The sequence below is a fragment of the Hyla sarda genome, chromosome 1 (genome assembly GCF_029499605.1).
Source record: "Hyla sarda isolate aHylSar1 chromosome 1, aHylSar1.hap1, whole genome shotgun sequence".
NCBI lineage: Eukaryota > Metazoa > Chordata > Amphibia > Anura > Hylidae > Hyla > Hyla sarda.
This window is the reverse complement of record NC_079189.1, coordinates 42,621,919-42,649,811: the sequence shown is the minus strand read 5'-3', so window position 1 is coordinate 42,649,811 and position 27,893 is coordinate 42,621,919. Positions and strand designations below refer to the sequence as shown.

The following is a 27,893-nucleotide window of genomic DNA, read 5'->3' as shown; positions in this document are numbered from 1 at the left end:
TCTGTGGTAATAAAATGTTAAAAATGTATATATTTCGTTAGGGCCATGTTCACACTGGACATTTTATCTGCATTTCCAGTGCAGCATTTGTTTATTTATTATTTTTTATAAATAAAAACAATGGTCGTTTTAGTAAGTAAACCATGAAAATTCAAGGCTAAACAAGGAAACCACAAGTGAACACAGCTGAAATAGTAACTGGCCCCATTCCCACATACACAGGGCACATTTTTTTCCCCCGTTTGTATAGTTTTTGAGACTTTTATGTTTTAGGTTTTTTTTTACTTTTTTGCCATTTTTACGTTTTTGTGGGCTACAGCAAAGGCTATACCCCCAAAAATGTATCTTTGCAATTGAGACTTTATTTTGGAACAGTTACGTTCCAAAAGGCATTCCAAAATCTGTGACCAAATACAGATTTTGTCATATTATCCAAATGGCCAAAAAAAGAAGTCCCCTGTGCTTATCTTTATATCTGTAAACTAAGGGACATTTCCCCATTTAAAGAAGCACTCCGGGATATTTTTTTTGCCCATATTATGCACACTCACCATTAGTAGTCCTCCAGCGCCATTTGTTTCATTCCAGCACAGCTGCATCTATGGGTTTCATTACAGTAACTTGGTCATGTGAACACCACTAGACAAATTTAAAGTTACATGGCCAAATGGCCAAAAAAGAAGTCTCCTGTGCTTATCTTTATATCTGTAAACTAAGGGACATTTCCCCACTTAAAGAAGCACTCCGGGATGTTTTTTTTCCCCCATATTATGCACACTCACCATTAGTAGTCCTCCAGCGCCATTTGTTTCATTCCAGCACAGCTGCATCTATGGGTTTCATTACAGTAACTTGGTCATGTGAACACCACTAGACAAATTTAAAGTTATATGGCGGGGTACTCCGTTGGAATATTTTTTTTTTTTTTTTAATTGACTGGCACATCTAAAGGCAGCAGGTAGGGGTCCTTCAGCGGCGGATATGCAGCGTAAAATACGCTGTGGATCCCCTCATCTGAACGTACGTTCATAATTCCATCCGAGGCAAAGGCCGACTCATCAGCCGATGCAAGGACCGCTAGGAAATATGCCGTCTCTATAGTGGGCAATGCATTTCCAAAAGGACTATGCTGAAATAATTGACCTGTGAATTTTTCAGCGAATGTCGGAATTTGAATTTTCCAGCGTGGAAATTTGGCCATGTACAAAATGCAGCAGAATCCCATTGAAAACAATAAGACTCTCCTACAATGGAATTTCCGAGCGGAATTTCTTCGCCAGATTCCACTCAGAAACTCCACTGCCTGTAGCAACCTATGTACATTGCACAAAGATATAAAAAAAATAAAAAAAATAAAAAAAAGCCAAAACATTTTTTGTAACATTGTAGGTTGATAAGATGTAATGCCTAGTACAGGGCTTACAGAGGCTTCATATGATTAAATCATTTTTAGATGTTTCTACTATGCCCCCTCCCATAGACTTGCATTGAGGGGGCGGGGCGTGACATCACACGGGGGCGGAGTCGTGACTTCACAACACTCCGGGCCTGTGGTCATCACGCTACACATTTGGAGCCTCCAGCGCTGCAGAGAGCTCCAAAAGGTGGGTGCGCAATGACAGAGTGTGGGGGATAGGGGATAAGATGTATAAAGTACCCCTTTAATAATAAAAAAAAATGGTTGCCTACATTGGCTGTAATACAGATCTATAAAAAAAACTCTTGTGCTATGATGGACACGGCCTTAATATTTTTTGCAAATACCGTATTTTTCGCCCTATAGGACGCACCGGCGTATACGACGCACCCAATTTTTAGGGGCAAAATCTAAAAAAATAAAGAGTTTGAACCCAATAGTGGTCTTCAACCTGCGGACCTCCAGATGTTGCAAAACTACAACTCCCAGCATGCCCGGACAGCCGTTGGCTGTCCGGGCATGTTGGGAGTTGTAGTTTTGCAACATCTGGAGGTCCACAGATTGAAGACCACTGCATAGGAAGTAATACTCACGTGTCCCCGCCGCTCCGGACCCATCACCGCTGCCCTGGATGTCGCTCCATCGCCGTCGCTGTGTCCCCGTTGCTCCGGAACGTCTCTGCTGCCGGCCGGGTATCCTCGCTCTCCGTTGCCGCCATCACGTCGTTACGCACGCCGACGCACGTACGCGACGACGTGATGACGAGGAAGGAGAGCGCCGGCCATACAGGGGATCCCTGAACGGAGAAGACACCGAGGAGGCAGGTAAGGTCCCTCCCGGTGTCCTGTAAGCACTAACCCGGCTATTCAGTCGGGCTGTTCGGGGCCGCCGTGGTGAAATCGCAGCGGTCCCGAACAGCCCGACTGAACAGCCGGGTTAGTGTCACTTTCCCTTCAGACGCGGCGGTCAGCTTTGATCGCCATGTCTGAAGGGTTAATACAGGGCATCACCGCGATCGGTGATGTCCTGTGTTAGCCGCGGGTCCCGGCCGTTGATGGCCGCAGGGACCGCCACGATAGGGGTGTATTCGCCGTATAAGGCTGGGTTCACACTACGTTTTCTCCCATACGGGAGCGCATACGGCAGGGGGGAGCTAAAACCTCGCGCTCCCGTATGCCTTCGTATGCGCTCCCGTGTGTCATTCATTTCAATGAGCCGGCCGGAGTGAAACGTTCGGTCCGGTCGGCTCATTTTTGCGCCGTATGCGCTTTTCCCCCGGACCTAAAACTGTGGTCAACCACGTTTTGAGGTCCGGTCGTAAAAGCGCATACGGCGCAAAAATGAGCCGACCGGACCAAACGTTTCACTCCGGCCGGCTCATTGAAATGAATGACACACGGGAGCGCATACGAAGGCATACGGGAGCGCAAGGTTTTAGCTCCCCCCTGCCGTATGCGCTCCCGTATGGGAGAAAACGTAGTGTGAACCCACCCTAAGACGCACCAACTTCCCCCCCCCCCCCAGTTTTGGGGAAGAAGAAGTGCGTCTAATACGGCGAAAAATACGGTAAGTAAATTTTTTAAACAAAGTAAAATAATAGAATTCATTAATATAATTCTCAATTCCTTACAGTTTTATTGTTTGTGTTGTTTTTTTCTTCCATAGACTTCTATGGGGGGGGGGGGGGGGGGGATCTTCCTTCTTCCTCGATAGTCTATGGTACAATCTTTTCTCTCCCAATGTGGCCTGAATACGAGAAGAGATTTCCATACAGATAAGAGACATGTAAACCATGGATGATGTGCATTTTCCGCTTTCCTTTGCATTTTCCCCTCTTCACAACTTGGAAGGTGAACCTTTTAGTGTTTCCTAGGTGACCATGTAATTCTATGCGTAGAAAGTCTCTATGTGAAACCGTGTGATTAGACCCGTTATGTGAGATTGACAAAGTCTCCGCAATACCCGGGTGTGAATGTTTTCTGCATGGTGAGGAACATTCTAAATAGTTATCTGTAGTAAAGACCCCACAAATATTGTATTAGGTATGAAAGTGTGTCAGGAGGACATAACAACCATGCTGGATGGGGTCCTCAACCAGAAACTGGTTGTTGCTGGGGGGGGGGGCAATTGTGATGGTGCAAAGGGCAAGCTTACTAGTATTGGGGGCTTTACTTAAAGGAGATCTCCAGTCTTGAAAAACGTATCCCCTATCCTAAAGATAGGGGATAAGTTTCATATCGCAGGGGAGGGGACCACTGGGACCCCCGCAATCTCCTGTATGGGGCCCTGGCAGCCCACGGTAAGGGGGCATGTCGACCACTGCACAAAGTGGCAGCTGACACACCCCCTCAATACAACTATGGCAGAGCCAGAGCGCTGCCTTCGGCAATCTCCGGCTCTGCCATAGCGCTGTATTGAGGGGGTGTGTCGGCCGCCGCTTCGTGCCGTGGTCAACACGCGCTCTCTGGCCAGCGAGCCGGGGCCCCGTACGGGAGATCACGGGGGGCCCCAGCGGTCGGACCCCCCGCTATCTGAAACTTATCCCCTATCCTTAGGATAGGGGATACGTTTTTCAGGCCTGGACTATTCCTTTAAAGGGATACTCTGCTGCTCTGCATTTGGAAAAAACTGTTCCGAACGCTGGAGCCGGCGCCGGGAGCTCATGATGTCATAGCTCCACCCCCTCATGATGTCACGTCCCGCTCTCTCAATGTAAGTCTATTCCTCACGCCCCTCCCATAGACTAGCATTGAGGGAGTGGGACCTGACGTCATGAGGGGGCGGGGCTATGATGTCACGAGCTCCCGGCTCCATTGTTCAGAACAGTTTGTTCCAAATGCTGAGCAGTGGAGTACCACTTTACCTATAGTGGGGGTTATCAGTATCCTAGAAGTGGCCACCATGTGGGTGGCAAGTGTGAAGGGCGTGGGTAGCACATGTCAAGTGTGTGAGCAAAGGTCCCGCACTTTTCCTTCACAGGGGTTCTCTGTAGTCATTATTTATCTGTGATACTACAGCCCCATGAAGCTTCATACTCCACCTAAAAGTAAGGCTGGGTGTTTTTCTACCACGGAAAAGGTTAAAATGCTGCCCTTTCACTTTTTTTAAAATACTCCGGCCAAGGCTCAATGGCTTGTTGTTGCCTTCCCTGGTTCATGTCCTATTTGCCCGCCAGCTACACCCCGGCTCCTAGGGGATCATTCCTATTATAATACAGTATCTAATGGAACATGGGCCTTGGGCCTCTATAGGACAAAGGGACCGCAGATCCCCATAGAAACGTGTGCTCATTCTTTTACAACTACCGGTATGTACAACGTGTAGGTTGTACCATAATACAAGCATGTGCATGGGGCCTAACCAAGGCTTCTCCTCAGACCAGGTCTAAGGAGAAGCAAGATTCTAGTAAGGTTCCTTATAGGCAAAGAAACCACAGTAGAATTTGATCGGGAGTCATGTTAAAATTTCAGGATAAACTACTACACAGTTTTAATGTGGGAGAAGTTGTCGAGAAGACGTTGAAGAAGTTGTATGGTCCACAAGGTTCCTTGCAGGCCCGGCCTTCTCAGCAGCATCTACTGTTTACGTAGGAGAATCTGCTAAATGGGTTAACTGAATCAGCATCTGACTGGAGGTGACTTATTATAAAGTGTCAAAACACTAAATTATGGGAAGTAATGTTCACCAGATTGGAGAAATAATTGTCAATGAACTAGAAGGAGTGTGACCTGGCGCTCACTCTGATCATGATAGTGAGACAGTAGATGTTATATTTATCCCCCCCAATAATCTCCTTCCTTACAGAAAATGTAATCTATAGTGCCTGAATAGTACCGCCATACTGTGACTTACGCCTCCATACAGGTGTATGTGAGGTCTGCACACTGCAGATAGGATAAAGGAGAAGGATCAGGATCCAGCTTTGTAGACGGCACAATAAACCGCTAATCCTGACTCACGGTTAATACCTTCTATGTTTGTAGTCCCTTCCCCTTTGATCATTATGAAGGCTTCTTCACGCTCCTAAATTTGCTGCATAGTCATCTTTGGCTTCATTCTTTTGCAACACCCAAATATGGAGCTCAATGCCAGCAACAGCTATGCAGCCTCCATGAGAAGTACCAGTCTATCTTATCAATATACAGTACCTGCCGGACAGTGCTCCCCATACACGGTCCCTGCCAAACAGTGCTCCCCATACACGGTCCATGCCGGACAGTGCTCCCCATACACGGTCCCTGCCAAACAGTGCTCCCCATACACGGTCCATGCCGGACAGTGCTCCCCATACACGGTCCCTGCCAAACAGTGCTCCCCATACACGGTCCATGCCGGACAGTGCTCCCCATACACGGTCCCTGCCAAACAGTGCTCCCCATACATGGTACCTGCCGGACAGTGCTCCCCATACACGGTCCCTGCCAAACAGTGCTCACCATAGACAGTACCTGTTAGGTAATGCACCCCATACACAGTACCTGCCGGACAGTGCTCCCCATACACGGTCCCTGCCGGACAGTGCTCCCCATACACGGTCCCTGCCTGACAGTGCTCCCCATACACGGTCCCTGCCGGACAGTGCTCCCCATACACGGTACCTGCCAAACAGTGCTCACCATAGACAGTACCTGTTAGGTAATGCACCCCATACACAGTACCTGCCGGACAGTGCTCCCCATACACGGTACCTGCCGGACAGTGCTCCCCATACACGGTACCTGCCTGACAGTGCTCCCCATACACGGTACCTGCCGGACAGTGCTCCCCATACACGGTACCTGCCGGACAGTGCTCCCCATACACGGTACCTGCCTGACAGTGCTCCCCATACACGGTACCTGCCGGACAGTGCTCCCCATACACGGTACCTGCCGGACAGTGCTCCCCATACACGGTACCTGCCGGACAGTGCTCCCCATACACGGTACCTGCCGGACAGTGCTCCCCATACACGGTACCTGCCGGACAGTGCTCCCCATACACGGTACCTGCCGGAAAGTGCTCCCCATACACGGCACCTGCCGGACAGTGCTCCCCATACACGGCACCTGCCGGACAGTGCTCCCCATACACGGCACCTGCCGGACAGTGCTCCCCATACACGGTACCTGCCGGACAGTGCTCCCCATACACGGTACCTGCCGGACAGTGCTCCCCATACACGGTACCTGCCGGACAGTGCTCCCCATACACGGTACCTGCCGGACAGTGCTCCCCATACACGGTACCTGCCGGACAGTGCTCCCCATACACGGTACCTGCCGGACAGTGCTCCCCATACACGGCACCTGCCGGACAGTGCTCCCCATACACGGCACCTGCCGGACAGTGCTCCCCATACACGGCACCTGCCGGACAGTGCTCCCCATACACGGTACCTGCCGGACAGTGCTCCCCATACACGGTACCTGCCGGACAGTGCTCCCCATACACGGTACCTGCCTGACAGTGCTCCCCATACACGGTACCTGCCGGACAGTGCTCCCCATACACGGTACCTGCCAGACAGTGCTCCCCATACACGGCCCCTGCCGGACAGTGCTCCCCATACACGGTACCTGCCGGACAGTGCTCCCCATACACGGTCCCTGCCGGACAGTGCTCCCCATACACGGTACCTGCCGGACAGTGGTCCCCATACACGGTCCCTGCCAAACAGTGCTCACCATAGACAGTACCTGTTAGGTAATGCACCCCATACACAGTACCTGCCGGACAGTGCTCCCCATACACGGTACCTGCCGGACAAGTGCTCCCCATACACAGTACCTGCCTGACAGTGCTCCCCATACACGGTACCTGCCGGACAGTGCTCCCCATACACGGTACCTGCCTGACAGTGCTCCCCATACACGGTACCTGCCGGACAGTGCTCCCCATACACGGTACCTGCCAGACAGTGCTCCCCATACACGGCCCCTGCCGGACAGTGCTCCCCATACACGGTACCTGCCGGACAGTGCTCCCCATACACGGTCCCTGCCGGACAGTGCTCCCCATACACGGTACCTGCCGGACAGTGGTCCCCATACACGGTCCCTGCCAAACAGTGCTCACCATAGACAGTACCTGTTAGGTAATGCACCCCATACACAGTACCTGCCGGACAGTGCTCCCCATACACGGTACCTGCCGGACAAGTGCTCCCCATACACAGTACCTGCCTGACAGTGCTCCCCATACACGGTACCTGCCTGACAGTGCTCCCCATACACGGTACCTGCCGGACAAGTGCTCCCCATACACGGTACCTGCAAGAAAGTGCTCCCCATATACACTACCTGCCAGACAATGCTCCCCATATACACTACCTGCCAGACAATGCTTCCAATATACACTACCTGCCAGACAATGCTGCCCTTACGCAAGACACCTGCCACAAAGTGCTCCCCATAGACAGTGGCAGGAGATCAGTGTTAGCGCTGCCACTTGATGGAGACATTGGGAAATAGGGAACTGGGGGCACATCATTACATGTTTACCTTTGGAGTTTGACTTTGATGCCCCAAATTACTGCACAACCCTTTAGGGACTGTAACGGTGTATGACTGTTTATTAGGCACTTTACTGGACACAATAAGAGTGGGTGCCAATAGAAGATAATACATCAGTTAACCAATGGGCACCAAAAAAGCCTATGGGTCTGGGATGTTTCGTAAATTGGAGTGCCACCCCATGAGCCAGAAGTGCATGACTCACTCTTTTTATAGGACCACTGGGGGTCCAACAATATTCACATTGTTGCAGCTTTATCTTGTTGTTTCCTTATGGCAATAACTTCCTATTATAGGGTTCCCAGCCCCCGGACTCCGTCTCCATGTAAATATGATTTTATAACTGATAGGGTTAATAACATGTACCGCAACTTTCCATGGGGTCCTGAATGGTAAATCAGCACGGTTATACAGTAATGCATTGGCTGCGGTCTACTTGGACTGAACAAGAGTTGTCACCCAGCTTTCCATGAGTCCTGAATGGCAAATCAGCATGGTTATACAGTAATGCATTGGCTGCGGTCTACTTGGACTGAACAAGAGTTGTCACCCAGCTTTCCATGAGTCCTGAACAGAAAATCTACCTAGTTGGTATAGGAGGGGAGGATGTATCGCTGCAGAACAAGGCCGATTTTTTTCGACCTCTAGAAGTTAGAGATTGTCACCTTATGAATAATGGAGGACGTTCAGCTACGGAATAGGAAGTCATTACTGGCGGCCTAATGTTGCCAGGAAGCGCCGTAAAAGGAAAATCTGCTTTTAGCCCTGAAACTTTTATCTGGAGCCACACATAATGCCGTTATTAATCTCCGACTTCCTGGAGACCATGTGAAGTTGTGCAGTAGGACTTGGTTGGGTGTTCCTAATGTCTAGGCCAGTGTTTCCCAACCAGTGTGCCTCCAGCTGTTGTGAAACTACAACTCCCAGCATGCCCGGCCAGCCTTTGGCAGCGCATCCGTTGTTAGGCCTCCCAGTCAGCGGCCTTTATTTAGGCCCGATTGTTCCTTTAATAGATGCCTCCAGCATACAGTTCAGCGTTCTGCATTATTGTAGTCAGCTGACCACGCCAGCTAACGTATCTTTCAAAGAAACAAGGCAATTCTTTGTTTCATGTCGCCGCCCTCGTGTTTTTTTTTTCCACCCTCATTTCCTGTGAAACTGAAGACAAATCATGGTCGCTGCACTCACAATTAGTCATCAGTTGCTGGTAATATCCCTTTAAGAAGAAGAAAAAAAAAAAAAAAAAGGAAAGCTGACCCTGGAAGTCAGAGAATGAAAAGGAAATGCTTAATCAGATCTGTCTCTGGGAAAGCTGGGTGTCAGAAAACATCGCAAATTCTTTTGAGAGTCCTGAGTGTCATATTGGCAGTGATAGGGTATGTTCACACAGCAGAATTTCCGTGCGGAATTCCGCAGGGAATTCTTCTGTAACTTGCTGCCTATTGATTTCAATGGGATTCCACAGTACCATTCAGACAGCAGAATTTCTGCAGCGGAAATTTTGCTTTCCGGAAAAATATAAGACCAGTCTTATCTTATGCAGAATTCCGCGACGGAATGTCATTGAAATCAATGGGGCTTGAATATCGGTGGAATTCTGTGTTCTGAGAACACAGAAATTCTACTGTAATTTTGCAGAAATTCCGCAATTCCATTTAGAAATCTTTGCTGAACGGAATTTCTGCGGAATTGTGGAAATTTGCCCATGTGAACATACCCATATAGTCCTGGGGGAAATTTGTTGTGGAGCAACTGATCAGAAGTCAGGGAAAGCTGAGTAACAGCTCCAGTGGGATCTGTAAGGCTGGGTTCACACAGGGTACACAACCTGAAGACATGAGTGGCACATTTTTTGGGAGATATATTTTTAAATCCTGGACAAACCCCATTAAAGGGGTAAATCAACTGGTGGCAGCAAGTTGTATACATTTATAAATTCCTTCTATATAAAAAGTTTAACCCTTCCAGTACTTATCAGCTTCTGCATGCTTCAGAGGAAGTTGTGTAGTTCTTTCCAGTCTGACCACAGTGCTCTCTGCTGCCACCTCTGTCCATGTCAGGAACTGTCCAGACCAGAAGTAAATCCCCATAGCAAACCTCTCCTGCTCTGGACAGTTCTTGACACAGATAAATTACTGTTATTTAAAAATCTTAATCCTTCCAATACTTATCAGCTGCTGTTTGCTCCAGAGGAAGTTGAGTTGTTCTTTCCGGTCTGACCACAGTGCCCTCTGCTGCCACCTCTGTTCATGTTAGGAACTGTCTAGAGCAGTGGTCTTCAACCTGCGGACCTCCAGATGTTGCAAAACTACAACTCCCAGCATGCCCGGACAGCCAACGGCTGTCCGGGCATGCTGGGAGTTGTAGTTTTGCAACATCTGGAGGTCCGCAGGTTGAAGACCACTGGTCTAGAGCAAGAGATGTTTGCTATGGGGAATTGTTCCTGCTCTGGTCAGTTCCTGACATGGACAGAGGTGTCAGCAGAGAGCACTGTGGTCAGACAGAAAAGAACTACACAACTTCCTCTGGAGCATACAGCAGCTGATAAGTACTGGGCTAAGATTTTTAAATAAAAGTAATTTAAAAACATTTGTTTTCCCCTGGTGTACCCCTTTAATGGGAAAACCTAATTGAAAAAAACGTGTTTTAATTGCAAATCACTATATGGTTATTGGCAGCATGGTTGCAACAGGTGAAACATCTTTAGCTGCAATGAAGTCTGCAGCAGATTTTCAGCAGCAGAAATTCTGCTGGTAAAAAAAAATAAAAAAAAAAATAAAAAATGCAGAGAGCCCATCATGATTCAAACTCGCAGCGGGAAATACACTGCTATCGCCCAAAAAGAAAAAGCCACCTGTGGAAAGCGGTAGAGATGAGCGAACTTACAGTAAATTCGATTCGTCACGAACTTGTCGGCTCGGCAGTTGATGACTTATCCTGCGTAAATTAGTTCAGCTTTCAGGGGCTCCGGTGGGCTGGAAAAGGTGTATACAGTCCTAGGAAAGAGTCTCCTAGGACTGTATCCACCTTTTCCAGCCCACCGGAGCACCTGAAGGCTGAACTAATTAATGCAGGATAAGCCATCAACTGCCGAGCCGAGAAGTTTGTGACGAATCGAATTTACTGTAAGTTCGCTCATCTCTAGTAACCGGCCATTCACACTGGCATAATTTATGCAGCTGATTAAGATTCAATAAACCTTCCCCTCTCTCAAAAAAGAAATAAAAATTATTATTATTATAAGCTGAACCCAGCTTGTTGACGATAGAAACAGATATACTGTATGTTCTATTCAGGTGTTTAGGTTTGTGAGAAAGCCGGAAGACCCCCTACAGGATCGGCATAACAACCTCTAGAAGACTGGGAATACACTTGGCGTTAAAAAAAAGCCAAAATTCAGTATGGTGTTTTTTGGGGGGCCAGATGTTAGCTGGGAGTCCATAGGGAAATATGAAACGCCAGACCCCCATGGCAGTTTTCTGGAGTCTTGCAGTTTTTCCTCCCATAGACAAACCTGTTTGCAACGGCGGACATGTTGTTTGGCACCCAGCTTTCCTGGGAACAGATAATTCAATGAAAACAGCTGAAAATCTACCTAGTTCTGACTGGTTTGGGGGGGAGGGTGTCATCTATGTCTGAGGCACGATTGAGAATGAAAATGCTAATTTTTAGAGGAAGTGCTAGAAATAGAAAACCACGAATACTTTGGTTCCCCCCCCCCCCCCCCCCCCACTCACAACTATAGATCCCTCGTTCAGTTAAATCTTTGAGGTCTAATTTGGGGTCTAATTCAGTTACATCTTTGAGGTCTAATTTGGGGTCTAATTCAGTTACATCTTTGGGGTCTAAAGACAGCAAATCTTCAATCCCTCCCCCCGACACCCCCTTATTCCCACTTAAAGGGGGTACTCCGCTGCTCAGCATTTGGAACAAACTTCTCCAAATGCCTCAATGTAATAGACCCGCCCCCTCGTGATGTCACGCCCCGCCCCTCAATGCTAGTCTATGGGAAGGGGCGTGACAACCGTCACGCCCCCTCCCATAGACTTGCATTGAGGGGGCGGGGCTATTACGTCACAAGCGCCCGGCTCCAGCGTTCGGAACAGTTTGTTCCAAACGCTGAGCAGCAGAGTACCCCTTTAAGGTCCACACGATGACTAATAAGGACAATGGGAGAGATTGATCAAAACCTGTCCAGAGGAAAAGTTGCCCAGTTGCCCATAGCAACCAATCAGATCGCTTCTTTCATTTTTAACAAGGCCTCTGCAAAATGAAAGAAGCGATCTGATTGGTTGCTATGGGCAACTCAGCAACTTTTCCTCTGCACAGGTTTTGATAAATCTCCCCCCAATATAATTCTAATGGCCGAGGGGTCTCTCAAGTGTCCACAGTTCAGATCGCAGAGAACAACCCCCGATTTCCGCCACACAGCTCGTCCTCGGTAGCTGCAGGGGGTTATTAATGTGTAATATCCACTTGGCAGTAACAGAATACATTCCATGGGGGAGATTTATCAAAACCTGTGCAGAGGAAGAGTGGTGCAGTTGCCCATAGCAACCAATCAGATTGCTTCTTTCATTTTCCACAGGCCTCTAAAGAGGCCTGTGGAAAATGAAAGAAGCGATCTGATTGGTTGCTATGGGCAACTGCATAACTCTTCCTCTGCACAGGTTTTGATAAATCTCCCCCCATGTGTCTTGTAGTTGCTCTGGGGTTTTTAGTGGATGGATGCCATAAAGAGCGTTCCTGGAGGGGCTGGAGGGCGACCCCTGACTTTGTAACATCTCCATGTCCCTGATTCCTAGAAAAACACGAAAACTCATTGTACTGCCACTATTGGTAGCGGCTAACATTGACCCCTTCATGTCTTATTTCTTAGTGGTGGAGAATTTCACTAATGTATGTGGAGGGGTAAAGATGGCTGAGGTAGAAAGAACCAATTTAAAGCGCAACTGTCATGACTAGTGATGAGCGCCATTGCCCATATTCGAGTTTGCGATATTTTGCCAATATATATATTTGCGAATTTCACGTATTCGTGTATTCGAGGAAGAAAACAGTGAGGGGGGGGGGCAACTTTATTATTGGTTGCTAGGGATGTTGTTGATAACCTCTGACAAGTGTATTTGCATCATTCTAATTGGCCCCCAAGTGAAAAGAAGGAATATGCGCATATTCACATATGCGGGGAAAAAAAACAAATATTCGCAATTTCGAATATATAGCGAATATATTTGAAATATTCGCGAATTCGCAATAAAAATTTGAAATGCGAATATTCGCGCCCAACACTAGTCATGAGTTCTTAGCCCCCCAGACTACTACAATGTTGTTACAGATGTCCATAATGTGAGTGTAACCATACCTTTATGGGTTTTCCTTCTTCTTTTATAACTTATAAAATACATTTATCCAGCGGTCAGGCACAGTTTATGGACGGGGCTTGGGGTTCGCAAAGCCCCGACGCCGCCACGCCTATCCTCTCCTTTCAGTGCTGGGATCGCTGTGTAGTAAGGCGCAGCGCATGCGCCCCTCCCTTCCTCTAGTACTGCACCTGCGCAGTGAGCGCACAGGCAGTTGGAGTGAGCGCTCGCTCTGTCCATGCAGGGCAGTGGCGCGCGCACGTCAGGAGGGGCGCATGCGCTGTGGATGCGCTGTGTCTCACTACACAGCGATCCCAGTGCTGAAAGGAGAGGATAGGCGCGGCGGCGGCGGGGCTTTGCGAACCCCAAGACACGCCTATCCGACTGTGCCCCACTGCTGGATAAATGTATTGTATAAGTTATAAAAGAAGAAGCAAAACCCATAAAGGTATGGTTACACTCACATTATGGACATCTGTAACAACATTGTAGTAGTCTGGGGGCTAAGAACTCATGACAGCTGCGCTTTAATGGGGTACTCCGGTGGAAAACGTATTTTTATTTATTTCTTTATTTATCAATTTGTGCCAGAAAGTTAAACAAATTTGTAAACTTCTATAAAAAATCTTAATCCTTTCAGTACTTATTAGCTGCTGAATACTACAGAGGAAATTATTTTCTTTTTGAAACACAGAGCTCTCTGCTGACATCATGAGCACAGTGCTCTCTGCTGACATCTCTGTCCATAGTAGGAGAAAATCTCCATAGCAAAAATATTCTGCTCTGGACAGTTCCTAAAATGGACAGAGATGTCAGCAGAGAGCACTGTGCTCGTGATGTCAGCAGAGAGCACTGTGTTCCAGAAAGAAAATAATTTCCTCTGTAGTATTCAGCAGCTAATAAGTACTGGAAGGATTAAGATTTTTTAATAGAAGTAATTTACAAATCTGTTTAACTTTCTGGCACCAGTTGATTTAAAAAAAAAAAAAAAAAAGTTTTCCACCGGAGTACCCCTTTAAAAGGGGCACTCCAGACAACACTGATAATGGGTTATATGTGGAGGAGAGGAATAAGGGAGGTTGCAGAACACAAGGATTATATGACATATAAATATCGTTTAAAACTATATGACAGCACACCTTACTATATAACAGTATACCTCACTATATGACTACACATTGATAGAACAACTGACTATATGACAGTACAACTGACTATATGACAGCATACCTCGCTATGACAGTACAACAGAATACATGACAGCACACATCACTATATGACAGCACACATCACTATATGACAGCACACATCACTATATGACAGCACACATCACTATATGACAGCACACATCACTATATGACAGCACGCATCACTATATGACAGCACGCATCACTATATGACAGCACGCATCACAATATGACAGCACACATCACTATATGACAGCACGCATCATTATATGACAGCACTCATCACTATATGACAGCACGCATCACTATATGACAGCACGCATCATTATATGACAGCACGCATCACTATATGACAGCACGCATCACTATATGACAGCACGCATCATTATATGACAGCACGCATCATTATATGACAGCACGCATCACTATATGACAGCACGCATCACTATATGACAGCACACATCACTATATGACAGCACGCATCACTATATGACAGCACGCATCACTATATGACAGCACGCATCACTATATGACAGCACGCATCACTATATGACAGCACACATCACTATATGACAGCACACATCACTATATGACAGCACGCATCACTATATGACAGCACGCATCACTATATGACAGCACGCATCACTATATGACAGCACGCATCACTATATGACAGCACGCATCACTATATGACAGCACACATCACTATATGACAGCACACATCACTATATGACAGCACGCATCACTATATGACAGCACGCATCACAATATGACAGCACGCATCACTATATGACAGCACGCATCACTATATGACAGCACGCATCACTATATGACAGCACGTATCACTATATGACAGCACACATCACTATATGACAGCACACATCACTATATGACAGCACACATCACTATATGACAGCCCACATCACTATATGACAGTATACATGACTATATGACAGTATACATGACTATATGACAGCACACATCACTATATGACAGCACGCAGCACTATATGACAGCACGCATCACAATATGACAGCACGCATCACTATATGACAGCACGCATCACTATATGACAGCACGCATCACTATATGACAGCACACATCACTGTATGACAGCACACATCACTATATGACAGCACCCATCACTATATGACAGCACCCATCACTATATGACAGCACCCATCACTATATGACAGCACCCATCACTATATGACTGCACACATCACTATATGACAGCACACATCACTGTATGACAGCACACATCACTGTATGACAGCACACATCACTATATGACAGCACACATCACTATATGACAGCACACATCACTATATGACAGCACGTATCACTATATGACAGCACACATCACTATATGACAGCACCCATCACTATATGACAGCACACATCACTATATGACAGCACACATCACTATATGACAGCACACATCACTATATGACAGCACACATCACTATATGACAGCACACATCACTATATGACAGCACGTATCACTATAGCTTTCAGCAGTTGCTATTATATCTTGTGACTACCTCCAATGTAAGATTAAAATATTAAAATTGCTTAAATGTCTAAGCTACTACAGTCTGTTACTTACAAAATGTTTTTCCATCCGAGTACACGTGTCACATTTTTCGGCTGGATGGCGAGTTCTCTTTGTCTAGATTTCTCTTACTTTAAATGGTCCTTATCTGACAGAATGAAGAACTCCAGTGTGCTTCCAAGAAGACATGGCAGACTACCAAAAATAGTATAAGTGACCAGGTTTACCCTGGCTTTAAAGGGGTACTCCGGTGAAAACCTTTTTTCTTTTAAATCAACTGGTGGCAGAAAGTTAAACATATTTGTAAATGACTTCTATTAAAAAATCTTAATCCTTCCTGTACTTATTAGCTGCTGAATACTACAGAGGAAATTCTTTTCTTTTTGGAATTCTCTCTGATGACATCTCGAGCACAGTTCTCTCTGCTGACATTATTATAATAAGTCTTTATTTATTGTTGTCCTTAGTGGGATTTGAAACCAAGTCCCCAGCACTGCAAGGCAGCAGTGCTAACTACTGAGCCACCATGCTGCCCTTAGCATACATCTTCTATGCATCTGCTATGCATGGTTGCTAAAATGGACAGAGATGTCAGCAGAGAGCACTGTGCTCGTGATGTCATCAGTGTTCCAAAAAGAAAGGAATTTCCTCTGTAGCATTCAGCAGCTAATAAGTACTGGAAGGATTAAAAAAATTTAATAGAAGTAATTTACAAATATGTTTAACTTTCTGACACCAGTTGATTTAAAAGAAAAAAGGTTTTCACCGGAGTACCCCTTTAATGGCGTACAGACAACATATACTAAATCCAATGATAATGTGTATGTATTGCGGGAGATTAGCTCCACGGAATCAGTCAAATAGCAGCAAAGTAGCAGTCAAACACAGGGACACGGAAGTAACGTTGAAACAGGGTTTCAGTGCAGCATATAACTTCAGACACAAACAAATAAATTATTTGTTGCGCTAACTACACAAAATATTATCTCTCTAATACAGGTGGCTTACTACCAGCCACCCAACAAAACAATCATCAAAAATGTGTTACTCATACAAAGTAAATGTCCCTTTTAAGGCTGCCCACTGCACCGCTCCAGCTCTCATTAGAGGTTCCTCACAACCTCCCAGAGCAAACTTGGTTTCACCTTTTATATGCCCAGTATTAATCAACCTCAGAAAACCTGGATAGGCCCAGGATGGGGGGTGAAAGGCCCTACTACCAAACCTGCCTTTTAGCACAAAAAAATCCAAGCCTAATTCCTCGGGAAGACTAGTCTCACCAGCAATTTTAACTATTTCCTGGATTTCTCAAGCTTTCCCTGGATGAGATATTCGCCTCCCAAACCTGGTGTCCACGTATGGTACCAACCACTATTGCTGTCACTGTCTAACAATATATATATAACACATAATGTAAACCTCATGCACGCAGCTGTATTAGGGATCTAAGGCCTTTACTTGAAACTGTAGGCCCCAATAAAAAATTTTGGCAGGACCTCCACCTACCATGGAGTGGTGGTGAAATCCAGAAACCACCTAGAAGGTAAATCTGTTTAAAATTATGCAGATTTGCCACCACAGATAATCCAGCAGATTATGCAAAAAAGATCTATGGGAGAGCCTGAGCGCTGCCTTCTGCAATTTCTGGCTCTGCCATAGCGCTTCGTGCGGTGGTCGACACGTGTTACCTGGCTGGAGAGTCGGGGCCCCGTACGGGAGATCGCGGGGGGTCCCAGTGGTCGGACCCCCGCAATCTAAAATTTATCCCCTATTCTTAGGATAGGTGATAAGTTTTTTTAATCCTGGACTACCCTTTTAAAGGGGTACTCCAGACCTAATACATCTTATCCCCTATCGAAAAGGACAGGGGATGAGATGTATGATCGCGGGGGTCCATATGCTGGGGACCCCCGCAATCTGTCATTCCGCACCCACCTTTGTGAGATCTCCACTCTCCGCCATCATGCCCCCTCCCATAGACTTGCATTGAGGGGGTGGGACGTGACATCACACGGGGCGGAGTTGGCCCCTTGGTCGTCATGCTTCACACTCGGAGCCTCCAGCGCTGTGGAGAGCTCACAAAGGTGGGTGTGGGAAGCGCAATCAGTGTGCGAAACAGCTGTCACCTGTATACACTGCACATGGCAGTGTGGGAGGAAGTTTGTGTTTTTTTCTTGCACTTTTACAAGAATAAAGAATGAAAATGATCAAATGATGAGTTGTGGCATCATGTCTTTTACCTTGCGACCTAAAAAAAAGCCTCATGCATGCAGATGCATTTGAGAATTATCAGTATTTCTTTGAAGTTAAAGGGGTTATCCAGGAAAAAACTATTTTTATGTATCAACTGGCTCCAGAAAGTTAAACAGATTTGTAAATTACTTCTATTAAAAAATCTTAATCCTTTCAGTACTTATGAGCTCCTGAAGTTGAGTTGTTCTTTTGTGTCTAAGTGCTCTCTGATGACACGTGTCTCGGGAACCGCCCAGTTTAAAAGCTAATCCCCATAGCAAACCTCTTCTACTTTGTGCAGTTCCCAAGACAAGCAGAGATGTCAGCAGAGAGCACTGTTGCCAGACAGAAAACAACAACTCAACTTCAGCAGCTGATAATTATTGAAAGGATTAAGATTTTTTAATAGAAGCAATTTACAAATCTTTTTAACTTTCTGGAGCCAGTTGATATATATATATATATATATATATATATATATAAGTGTTTTCCTGGAATACCCCTTTAAGAATACCGCTATGGTGGTAAGTGTATGAAGAGTCCAAGCTCTCACTTAGAAGTGAATCATATAGGTAAGAGAGGATCAGCTCACCCCCACAGAATAAACCAATGGCTCTGGGGAAACTGTAAATCTTGTAGGACACGCGGAGATCAGAGAGCCGAGCCGGTCCTGGGGCATGGGACTTGGTATTAAAGCTGAATGTTATTGGCATGCATAAGCATGTGCTATGGTTGGCACCCTCATGTTTTTGAAGTGATGAGCCAATAAATTTACTGTTTAAAGGGGTACTCCCGTGGAAAAGTTTTTTTTTTTAAAATCAACTGGTGCCAGAAAGTTAAACAGGTTTGTAAATTAGTTCTATAAAAAAATCTTAATCCTTCCAGTACTTTTTGGATTGCTCTCTGCTGACCTCTGCTGTCCATTTTAGGAACTGTCCAGAGCAGGAGAAAATCCCCACAGCAAACATATGCTGCTCTGGACAGTTCCTAAAATGGACAGCAGAGGTCAGCAGAGAGCACTGTGGTCATGACAGAAGAGAAATCCAAAAAGAAAAGCATTTCCTCAGTAGTATACAGCCCCTAAAAAGTACTGGAAGGATTAAGATTTTTTTTTAATAGAAGTAATTTACAAATCTGTTTAACTTTCTGGCATCAGTTGATTTAAAAAGAAAAGTTTTCCACCGGAGTACCCCTTTAACCCCAAGTTCCAGATGTTCCTTACTTGGACATGGAAGCACTGAGCTTTTACAGCAGTGTTTCCCAATCAGGGTGCCTCCAGCTGTTGAAAAACTACAACTCCCAGCATGCCCAGACAGCCTTTGGCTACATCCATGGAATGGAGGCTCACACAGTTTATCCTCCATTTTGTTCATTGTATTCTGAGCTACATATACTCGTGACCAGGGGTGAAGTCCTGGGAAAATAAGTGTGGGAACTCACCTGAGATTTCCACTCAAGGGCTGGTCCTGTAGGACTCCTACCAATGGGAATGGTGGTCTTGCTGTGAAAAAAGTGCAGGAACTTAGTTCCCACATGTTCCTGGACATTCCAGAGAATTGGTGAATACCCAATTAAAGGGGTACTCCGGTGTAAAAAAAAAATTTTTTTCAACTGGTGCCAGAAAGTTAAATAGATTTGTAAATTACTTCCATTAAAAAATCTCAATCCTTCCAGTACTTATCAGCTGCTGTATAATACAGTGGAAGTTCTTTTCTTTATGAATTTATTTTCTTCCTGTCCACAGTGCTCTCTGCTGACACCTCTGTCCATTTTAGGAACTTTCCAGAGCAGGAACAATTCCCCATAGCAAACCTCTCCTACTCTGGACAGTTCCTGACGTGGACAGAGGTGTCAGCAGAGAGAAAAGTGGTTAGACAGAAAAGAAATTCAAAAAGAAAAGATCTTCCTCTGTATTATACAGCAGCTGATAAGTGCTGGAAGGATTCATATTTATAAATAGAAGTAATTTACAAATCTGTTTAACTTTCTGGTCCCAGTTGATTTAAAAAATAATAATAATGTTTTCCACCGGAGTACCCCTTTAAGTCAAATGGAGCATTTTTTGTGTGCTTATTTTTGCGGCAAACTTCAAGGCGCCAATTCCAAGTCATTTCTGCTTCATTTGCCATAAAGCAGGAAGTTTATGAATCCAAAGAGGAAACCAGCGAGGGAATTTTCTTGTGTGAACAAACCCTAAAATTCTTTGATGCTTTCAGTAGGGGACATTCGATGATCCTCTGAACATGGCCTTAGGATATGTTCACATGTGGAACATTTGTTGCAGAATTTTCTGTGGCTGATAATTTGTTTCTTTCATCTAAACAGAATTTCTTGTGCAGCAAACATGTTTACAAGCCCTAAAGAAATGACTGCATGTAAATACACACCTTTTCTAGACGATCATTACCCCCATTATCCCCACACGTCACAATAGTAAGGCTTTCTTTCCACCACGTAATGCCTGCACAGGAAATCTCTGCGCAGACATTCTGCAGACTGCGGGCGCCGGCACAATATGCCGGTGCTAGGACCACACAGGAATGTACCATCTTATAGACGGCTATGCATTCCGCATAAGGAGTGGACAGGTTCATTCTTTCTACGGACACGGAAAGTGGGATTTCTATACCAGAAACATCTGGTTCGGAAATTCCGCCGTGTGCACAGCGCAGCACAATCCCATTGAATTCTGCACGGAAATTCTGTGGTGTGAACATAGCCTAAGGGTATATTTACATGTTGCAGATTTTGGGGGTACTGGCCGAGCATCTAATCTATATGGGGTGATCCAGTGGCAGATCTCAGACATTTATATGTATTTTGGTAAATTATTATTACGTCAATCCAGAAACTTACCAAATGTAACAATGATGAAGTGTCACAGGCTGGGGTCAGCTCAGTTATTCCCGCACTAGTGTCTAGTTTCAAGTAACCAGCGGAAGTTACTTGAGTACAAATGACCTTTACAATGTATGTGTTCAGGAGAATAGTGAGGGGTCAACAAGGTGCAATTAAAAGGGGTATCCAGTTAAAAAAAGACTAAGGCTGTAAAATAACAAATTACACCATAGTCACCTCACTTGGTCCAGTGCAAATACTGTTTACTTTCTCTGATAATGCATTTTCTATGCTCTCCTTATGCGCTCTTCTGATGTGCTCTCCCTGCTCTCCTGATGTGCTCTCCTTGCTCTCCTGATGCGCTAACCCTGCTCACCTGATGTGACCTCCCTGCTCTCCTGATGTCCCCTCCCTGCTCTTCCAATGTGACCTTCCTGATCTCCTTTTCTTCTCTTCTCTGCTCTCCTGATGCACTCTCTCTCACCTCTCTTTATGTGCTCTTCTGATGCCCTCTCTCTGCCCCCCTGGTGTGCTCTCCCAATGTGACCTCTCTGGTCTCCTTCTGTGCTCACCCTGCTCTCTTGATGCGCTCTCCCTGCTCTCATGATGTGACCTCCCTGCTCTCTTGTCATGGTCTCCCTGCTCTCCTGATGTCACCTCCCTTCTCTTTCGATGTCACCTCCCTGCTCTCCTGATTTTCTCTGTTCTATTAATGCTCTCTCTCCCCTCTCGTTATGTGTTCTTCTGATGCCCTCTCTCTGCTCCCCTGGTGTGCTCTCCCAATGTGACCTCCCTGCTCTCCTGATGTGACCTCCCTGCTCTCCTGATGTGCTCACCCTGCTCTCCTGATGCTATCTCCTTGCTCTCCTGATGTGACCTCCCTGGTCTCCTGCTGCACTCACCTTGCTCTCCTGATGTGCTCTCCCTGCTCTCCTGATGGGACCTCCCTGCTTTCCTTATGTTCTCTCTCTGCTCTCCTGATGCTCTCTCTTTCTCCTCCCCTTATGTGCTCTTCTGATACCCTCTCTCTGCTCCCCTGGTGTGCTCTCCAAGCTCGTCTGATGATATACTGAACTCACTGCAGCTTGAGATACTGTGTGTATGGTGCTGAGTGTAACTAAAGCCCACTCCATTTTATATGATCGGTGGGGTGAAACAGGTGTCAGACCCCTGCTGAGCAAAAGTTCCAGGGATAGGTCATCAACACTGAAGTCCTGGACACCCCCTACATAAAACAAATGATACCATGTGCCAAATATCCAGCCACGTAGAAGGTGTGTTGGATGTTTTTATTTTTGCTATATGCACATTTTGTGTTCTTGAAAAATACAAAAGTTCTGTGAAAATGTGATGCCTTTTTTTATTTTGCATGTGAATGTGAGATTTGTAAAATCTTTCCTTCAGATCATGCAGATTGCTTTGTGCTGTGAAAAGTCGCAGAAAATGCACCTTTACTTCTCTTGTGTTTATGTGTAAGGCTAAAACAGTCACAGAAGGGACATTTACTGAGCTGCACCAGTGCAGTGAAGTAGCAGATTTTGTGCAAAACGGTGCAGCTTTTGAAGAAATACACTGCTTACACCAATAGGGAGGGAAGAGGGTGTGCGCCTCTTAGTAAATCCTGTAAACTAAAAATGGATGGAGTTTCATATGAAAACTTTGTAGATCTCCTTTAATATTTTTGTAAAAAAAAATAAAAAAAAATACCACACTTAACTCAGCCCATAGCGACCAATCACAGCTCAGCCCATTGGGACCAATCACAGCTTAAGCCAATAGCGACCAACCACAGCTCAGCACATAGCAACCAACCACAGCTCAGCACATAGCAACCAACCACAGCTCAGCACATAGCAACCAACCACAGCTCAGCACATAGCGACCAACCACAGCTCAGCACATAGCGACCAACCACAGCTCAGCACATAGCGACCAACCACAGCTCAGCACATAGCGACCAACCACAGCTCAGCACATAGCGACCAACCACAGCTCAGCACATAGCAACCAACCACAGCTCAGCACATAGCAACCAACCACAGCTCAGCACATAGCAACCAACCACAGCTCTGCACATAGCGACCAACCACAGCTCTGCACATAGCGACCAACCACAGCTCAGCACATAGCGACCAACCACAGCTCAGCACATAGCGACCAACCCCAGCTCAGCACATAGCGACCAACCACAGCTCAGCACATAGCGACCAACCCCAGCTCAACACATAGCGACCAACCCCAGCTCAGCACATAGCAACCAACCCCAGCTCAGCACATAGCAACCAACCCCAGCTCAGCACATAGCAACCAACCCCAGCTCAGCACATAGCGGCCAACCACAGCTCAGCACATAGCAACCAACCACAGCTCAGCACATAGCGACCAACCACAGCTCAGCACATAGCGGCAAACCCCAGCTCAGCACGTAGCGGCCAACCCCAGCTCAGCACATAGCGACCAACCACAGCTCAGCACATAGCAACCAACCACAGCTCAGCACATAGCGACCAACCACAGCTCAGCACATAGCAACCAACCACAGCTCAGCACATAGCGACCAACCACAGCTCAGCACATAGAGGCCAACCACAGCTCAGCACATAGAGGCCAACCACAGCCCAGCACATAGCAACCAACCCCAGCTCAGCACATAGCAACCAACCCCAGCTCAGCACATAGCGACCAACCATAGCTCAGCTTTCATTTTACCAGAGCAATATAAGAAATGAAAGCTGAACAGTGATTGGTCGCTAGGGGCAACAAAGCCAGTGTTCAGACTGATAAATCTGGGTCACTGTGTGTGAACATCCCCATCTGGTTAGATTGTATTATTTATTGTTATTAGATAGATAGATATATATGAGATAGATAGAACAAACAACAAAAACGTGGTTTCAAATGGCTGGAAGTGCTCAACCCCAAATGCGGTTGTGCATTTATACTGGGGGAGTAGATCCTGCCCTTGTAGTCCTTTGCTAGGGGTGGTCCCCAGCATAAAAATGCATACAATGGGGGATGCCTGCAGCGGACTACAAGTGCCACAATAGAATCCTACACCAGATAAACGGTGTGGATATGTAACAATTAGAATACAATACAAGAATATGGATGCACTACTGTGGTAGATGTAAACAATACATTGGCTATCCCTCAACACTGATGTTAAAATTGAGACATTCGCCAGTGTATCCTTATATGAAGGACACACCAGAGTCCGCACACCAACGCCAAGGTTTCTCATTTTGGTGCGAGACCTAACGCTAGTCCTACCTGTGCTTGATAAACAGAACAGGGGCCAGTGGGCAATTACGGCAGCATTCGGCTGGCTCACAACTTCCTTCCAGATACCCTCCAGTGTTACTACGCACACATGCAATGGGAGGAGGGAGGCAAGCTGCAAGCCCCACCTGAGTTGGCTATTATGGGTGCCTGGCCTCACAGGTGCTTCCTTAATGCTGCCTGGTAGATATTCAAGGCGCATTAATGTTGGAGTTTACACACCTCCAAATTTAAAATTTAAACAAACAACAAAAACGTGGTTTCAAATGGCTGGAAGTGCTCAACCCCAAATGCGGTTGTGCATTTATACTGGGGGAGCAGATCCTATATGAGATAGATAGATAGAAAAATATATAAGCAGCACTATTTTCTATACATTGAAGAACCAGTGGACCGAGGTTCGAAATAAGCAGGCACCCTAAATTCTTTTTTTCTATTTGCTCTTGTAGGTGCTGTTTTTATTCTAGATAGATAGATATGAGACAAATAGATAGATATGAGATAGATAGATATGAGATAGAGAGATAGATATATATGAGACAGATAGATAGATATGAGATAGATAGATATGAGACAGATAGATATTGTCAGGATTCGGCTGGCTGGAGGTGGATCCTCTGGGTCAGAGAGGGATTGGCGTGGACCGTGCCAGTGGACCGGTTCTAAGTTGCTACTGGTTTTCACCAGAGCCCGCCGCAAAGCGGGATGGTCTTGCAGTGGCGGTAGCAACCAGGTCGTATCCACCGGCAATGGCTCAACCTCTCTGACTGCTGAGATAAGCGCGGTACAAGGGATTAGGCAAGAGCAAGGTCGGATGTAGCAGAATATCAGGGCAAGCAGCAAGGATCGTAGTCAGGGGCAACGGCAAGAGGTCTGGAACACTGGCTAGGGATACACAAGGAACGCTTTCACTGGCACAATGGCAACAAGATCCGGCAAGGAAGTGAAGGGGAAGTGAGGTAATATAGGGAAGTGCACAGGTGAACACACTAATTAAAACCATGCGCCAATCAGTGGCGCACTGGCCCTTTAAATCGCAGAGAGCCGGCGCGCGCGCCCTAGGGAGTGGGGCCGCGCGCGCCGGGACAGCACAGACGGGGAACGAGTCTGGTAAGCGGGTCGGGATGCGCACCGCGAGCGGGCACGTCCCGCATCGCGAATCGCATCCCGGCTAGGGACATTATCGCAGCGCTCCCGGTCAGCGGGTCTGACCGGGGCGCTGCGAACAGGAGAATGCTGCGAGCGCTCCGGGGAGGAGCGGGGACCCGGAGCGCTCGGCGTAACAGTACCCCCCCCCCTTGGGTCTCCCCCTCTTTTTTGAACCTGAAAATTTGAGAATAAGGTCCTTGTCGAGAATGTTATGCTCGGGTTCCCATGACCTCTCCTCAGGGCCGCAATTCTCCCAATCTACAAGAACATTTTTTTTAACCTCTGACCGTCTTGGATGCGAGAATTTCTTTAACCGAGAAGACATCTGAGGACTCGGAGACAGGAGTAGGAGCAACAACCTTGGGAGAGAAGCGGTTAAGGATAATCGGTTTAAGGAGAGAGACATGAAAAGCATTGGGAATACGGAGAGAAGGGGGAAGAAGGAGTTTGTAGGAGACAGGATTGATTTGGCACTTGATTTTAAAGGGTCCAAGATAACGTGGTCCCAGTTTATAACTGGGGACACGGAAGCGGATATACTTGGCAGAGAGCCACACTTTTGTCTCCAGGAGCAAAGACAGGAGGAGTTCTTCTTTTTTTGTCGGCATGTTTCTTCATCCGGGATGAGGCCTGTATGAGGGATTTTTGAGTCTCTTTCCAGATGGTGGAGAAGTCCCGGGTAACCTCATCAAAAGCGGGCAAACCAGAAGGCGTGGGAGTGGGAAGGGGGGGGAAGAGGGTGACGGCCGTACACCACAAAGAACAGGGATTTAGCGGAGGACTCGGAGACTTTGAAATTGTACGAGAATTCGGCCCATGGTAGAAGATCGTCCCAATCATCCTGGCGGGAGGAAACGAAATGTTGCAAATAGTCACCAAGAACCTGATTAACTCTCTCCCCTTGCCCATTGGATTGGGGATGATAGGAAGACGAGAAGTTTAATTTGATTTTAAGCTGATTACAGAGGGCCCTCCAGAATTTCGACACAAATTGAATGCCTCTATCCGAGACGATATGTGTGGGAAGCCCGCTGAAGGCGAAAAATGTGCCCAAAAAATTGTTTCACCAACTGTGGCGCAGAAGGAAGACCTGGAAGTGGAATAAAATGTGCCATCTTGGAGAAACTATCAACAACCACCCAAATGACTGTGTTGCCATGGGATAAAGGCAGGTCTGTTATAAAGTCCATAGCAATTTGAGACCATGGTAGCTCAGGAACAGGCAGAGGATGAAGGAGGCCGGCAGGCTTCTGATGAGGAGTTTTGTCCCGGGCACAGGCTGTACAAGCCCGAACAAAATCAGTAACATCTGCTTCCAGGGTAGGCCACCAATAAAAACGAGAGATGAGCTGGATGGACTTTTTGATGCCAGCATGGCCGGCGAGATGTGAGGAGTGTCCCCACCTGAGGATCCTGAGGCGCTGGCATGGAGGGACGAAGGTCTTTCCAGGAGGAGTTTGTCTGATGGAAGCTGGGGAAGCGGAGATCAGACACTCAGGAGGATTAATGTGTTGCAGGGAGGCTTCCATTTCAGAGGCATCCGAGGAGCGAGAGAGGGCGTCAGCCCTGATGTTCTTGTCAGCAGGACTAAAATTAATCTCAAAGTTAAAACGGGCAAAAAACAACGACCACCTAGCCTGGCGTGGGTTCAGCCGTTGGGCAGACTGAAGATAAGAGAGATTCTTGTGATCAGTGTATTTAATAATTGGGTATTTGGACCCCTCCAGCAGGTGCCTCCATTCCTCGAGGGCCAGTTTTATGGCCAGTAGTTCTCGATCACCAATGGAGTAATTTATCTCCGCCGGAGAGAAGGTCCTAGAAAAGAAACCACAAGTAACGTTATGTCCAGAAGTGTTTTTTTGTAGGAGCACAGCTCCGGCTCCCACCGAGGAGGCGTCTACCTCTAGTGAGAAGGGTTTAGATGGATCAGGTCTGGAGAGTACAGGAGCAGAAGAAAAGACAGTTTTTGAGACGGTTGAACGCCTCGTTCGCTTGAGGAGGCCAGGACTTAGGGTTGGCGTTTTCTTGGTTAGGGCCACAATTGGCGCCACAATGGTGGGAAAATGGGAAATAAATTGTCTGTAGTAATTGGCAAACCCCAAGAAACGTTGGATAGCTCGGAGTCCGGAGGGGCGTGCCCAATCCAACACAGCCGACAGTTTGTCCGGTTCCATTTGAAGTCCCTGGCCAGAGACTAAATATCCTAGGAAGGGAAGAGATTGGCATTCAAAGAGACATTTCTCTATCTTGGCATATAACTGATTGTCCCGGAGTCTCTGAAGAACCAGGTGGACATGACGGCGGTGTTCTTCGAGGTTAGAAGAGAAAATCAAAATGTCGTCCAAGTAGACAACAACACAGGTATATAATAACGAAAAA

At 46.6% G+C, this 27,893-nt stretch overlaps 1 protein-coding gene across 11 annotated transcripts in view; it reads left to right on the top strand.

Annotated features, from left to right (window-relative positions):
• CTBP1 (C-terminal binding protein 1) overlaps positions 1-27,893 on the top strand; it is a 659,916-nt gene that overhangs the window by 532,629 nt on the left and 99,394 nt on the right. The window contains exon 1 of one of the 11 annotated variants that reach the window (XM_056554780.1): positions 23,887-23,903. The exons of the other annotated variants lie outside the window; for them this stretch is intronic. The gene's annotated coding sequence lies outside the window, so the exon portion shown is untranslated. Of the gene's footprint in view, positions 1-23,886; positions 23,904-27,893 lie in introns of those variants that run through there. 11 annotated transcript variants of the gene reach the window in all.